This window comes from Curcuma longa, unplaced genomic scaffold (assembly GCF_044706935.1).
Source record: "Curcuma longa cultivar G26 ecotype Majalengka, Jawa Barat unplaced genomic scaffold, ITB_CL_G26_1.1 contig_25940, whole genome shotgun sequence".
In the NCBI taxonomy this organism is placed as follows: Eukaryota; Viridiplantae; Streptophyta; class Magnoliopsida; order Zingiberales; family Zingiberaceae; genus Curcuma; species Curcuma longa.
In genome coordinates, this window is record NW_027432933.1 from 1 (window position 1) to 3,514 (window position 3,514).

The 3,514-nt window shown below is 46.7% G+C and overlaps 1 pseudogene; it reads left to right on the forward strand.

Moving 5' to 3' along the window:
• Nucleotides 1–1,425: 1,425 nt before the first annotated feature.
• Nucleotides 1,426–3,117, forward strand: LOC141818770 (AT-hook motif nuclear-localized protein 27-like; annotated as a pseudogene).
• The last annotated feature ends 397 nt before the right edge of the window (nt 3,118–3,514 follow it).

The following is a 3,514-nucleotide window of genomic DNA, read 5'->3' on the forward strand; positions in this document are numbered from 1 at the left end:
AAATTCAAGTTCGTCGAAGAGTCATAATAATAAAATTAAAAAAAATAAAAAAATGAAATAACTTTTCTCTGGTATTTTTTATTTTATAAATTATGAAAGATAAAATAGCCGTAAATAAAATTAAGCTCGTCTTAATTTCCACTGCAAGAAGCAGACAGGAAGTGAGGCAAGGAATCGACGTTACCCCATGCAGTGCCGCTCCGCACGTGTTTGACAGCTGTAACGCTAACTGCCCCCATCCCTTTGACGCGTTGACTGCACGTGCTCATTTGGACGCGCCGTATAAATACAAAATAATTTTTCTGCCAAAAGAAAATAAAAAATAATTAGTCAGTAATAAACTATCAATCAGAAACTTCTGGAAAGCATTTTTCTAAAATATATATTTTAGCAATATATATATTAAAATATGAAGATGAATTTATTAAAATTGGAAAATATTAAAATATATATCATGCATGTGGGTTTGACCGGTTAGAGCATACATTTCTGGGTCGGGCCCACTTCCATTGAATTCACAGGTGAAGGGTTGACGATAGATTTCGAGTTTATTTTGAAGGATCAAAGCTTTCTGCATGGTCAAACAATCTGTCTTAAGATATAAATGATATCTATCTAAACAAAGTTTCTTCTTGATTAAACGTCTTTCATTGACCAAAAAAAACTTTTTTATACTTTTCTCTTGTGAAAAAAAGGGCACGTCAAATAAAGACACTTGAGTTTTAGAAGAAGCAACGAGGTAACTACTGAGGACTCTCTTTCTAAAACACAGAAAGATCCAATGAAGTGTACAATTTTGACTTTACTTCTGAAACCATATCTTTGTGAATATAGATCTCGTTTTGACTAAATTGGAGCAAGGGTTTCTCACAAAGGAAGGAGCTCTCTCTTTGAAGCGAGACCTGGTCTTTGAGGACAATCTCAGGGGCTAGCTCTTTCTGCCCCCCAGAAATGACTATTTAATATCGTTTTAATTTAATTTCATAACATATAAGACGACAATGACTCTATAATATGTTCTAAAACTACTTGTCAGCCCTCAGTCCCTCAGAACAGCTTGTTTGTTTAGTAATTAGAAGTTGGATTTTGGTTTCTGTATTTGTTTTTTGCATTAAGATATTGTTAATACAGAAATATTTCCAGCCTCTGGGAACGCTACAGCATAAGAGAACTGGTCCTGTGCTTCACTGTCTCGTAGCCAGAGGGACAAGCAGTCAGCAGTATCAGTGGTCAAGAGCAACAGATGGGTGACCTTTGGACTTTGCTGCAACCCTAAATCCATTGTTTAAGATGGCATAAATGCTAACTCATGAAAACTACACTAATTAACCCCCTCCCCCCATTATTTTATTCACTGTGTTTCACAGACACTATATATTATTATAATATAGCAGACGCTAATGCTGCTAAAAGCGCTATCTTTATTCCATTTTCTGTTTTTGCTTCTCTTCTTCTCGCAGGCCCAAGATCTTCCTTCTCCCTTGTGCATCATCATCATCATCATCATCAGGCAGTAGCAGCAGCAGGTTTGATTCAGATCTTGAGAGCTGGCTTTTGTAGACAACTCGAGTTGTTGTTTTCTTGTGCTGGAAGGTGATTTTATCTTGTGAAAAAGATTGTATCTTTAGCAGCTTTTGCTGGTGCAGGGAAGAGATAAGGCTTTCTGCCCTGGTGGTAGAACCCTGCATTAATTGATTCTCGGCTTGATTCCTGCACTGTAAAATATATTAATTCTTACTTTGTAACTTGTTCCTTCAGCTAGGAATCGTGGGAGAGCTCGATAAAAAGGCAGGAGATTGAATCGATATCTGTCGAGTTTGGAGGAGGAGAGGATCGGAGATCGCGGAGCATAAGCTGGCAAACAAGTGGTGGGAGCGAGTCGATGTGCCGGGGATGGCCGGGATGGAAGCCGGCACCCAGGGCGGGGGCGGAGGCCCTTCGCGCTACTTCCAGCACCTGCTGCGCCCGCCGCCTCCGCCGTCGACGCACGTCCCGCCGCAGGATTCCAGGCTCTCCCCGGAGAAAAGCCCCAAGCCTTCCCGAGGAGCACGGGGACCAGCCGCCGTCTGACTCTTCCCCGGCCGGCACATCCGGTGGGGGCGGTAGCTCCGCTCGCCGCGCCCGCGGCAGGCCGCCGGGCTCCAAGAACAAGCCGAAGCCGCCGATTATCGTCACGCGCGACTCCCCCAACGCGCTCCGCTCGCACGTGCTCGAGGTCGCCGCCGGCGCCGACGTGTTCGAGTGCGTCTCCGAGTACGCTCGCCGGCGCGGCCGAGGTATCTCCGTCCTCAGCGGCGTCGGCTCCGTCACCAACGTGGCGCTCCGCCAGCCCGGGGCCTCACCGCCGGGGAGCTTGGTGGCCACTCTGCGCGGCCGGTTCGAGATCCTCTCCCTGACGGGCACCGTCCTGCCGCCACCGGCTCCGCCAGGCGCCGGCGGCCTCTCGATCTTCCTGGCCGGAGGGCAGGGTCAGGTGATCGGCGGCGGCGTGGCGGGGCCGCTCGTGGCCACGGGGCCGGTCGTGCTCATGGTGGCCTCGTTTGCCAATGCCGTCTACGAGCGGTTGCCGCTGGAGGGCGGCGAGGAGGAGGAGGAGGCCGCCGCGGCCGCGCCGCCAGGCCAGCACACCGCCGTCTCGCAGTCTTCCGGCGTCACGGGAGGCGACGCGGGCGGCGTCAGCGGCGGAAGCAGCGGCGTCCCATTCTATAACTTGAGCGGGGGCTACCAGCTCCCAAGCGAGGCCTTCGGATGGGGCACTACCGGTGGAGTCCGACCGCCATTTTAATCGACTCTAGTTTCCTTCTCCACTACTGGATTTGCGTTCTTTCTCTTCATCTACTACATCCTGGATCTGCCTTCTTCCCGGAGGAGCTCATCGTGGATTAATTAATCAAAACTGAAAATCACCATCACTCATCAGTTCTCGATCGATCATATCGCCATGAAAAAAGCAAAGCTCAGACCAGGTACGCAATGGATTATTCACTGTATCGTCTTCTTCTTCTTCTTCTCCCGCTTTGCTTGCTTTGAACTTGTTCTGATTTACGATCTCGAGAAAAGGAAGGCAATGAAGAATCTATCTTTAATTTTTTTTTTCAGTCATGCATTTTACTTTAATCTGTTGATCTTGCTACACTGTTTCTGATGCTGAGCGTGAATTGAAATCGAGGTTAATTTGCTGGTGGATGGCAATAAGTCCCCTTCCTGTTTTTGGTGAGTAGATGACAGAAAGTAGTCAATGTCAAGTACAGGGAAAGAGAGGGAGGAGAGTAGTGCAGTCTCCAATGGAGGGAAGGCAAAACGCCCATGAAATTTGTTTCAGAATCTGACCAAAAGATTCTCATATTTGCTTTCGTCTTCCCCAAGTACACTTAGGCAGAAAAGGTCCGGAATGTACTGCCCACCGCGAACCTCTTTGAACCCTATATATAGTTATAATTTTTTTAAAAATAAAAATTAATAATTTGAGTTATTTAATCGTTTAAAATATGGATTAGAGTCATTTATATATTTC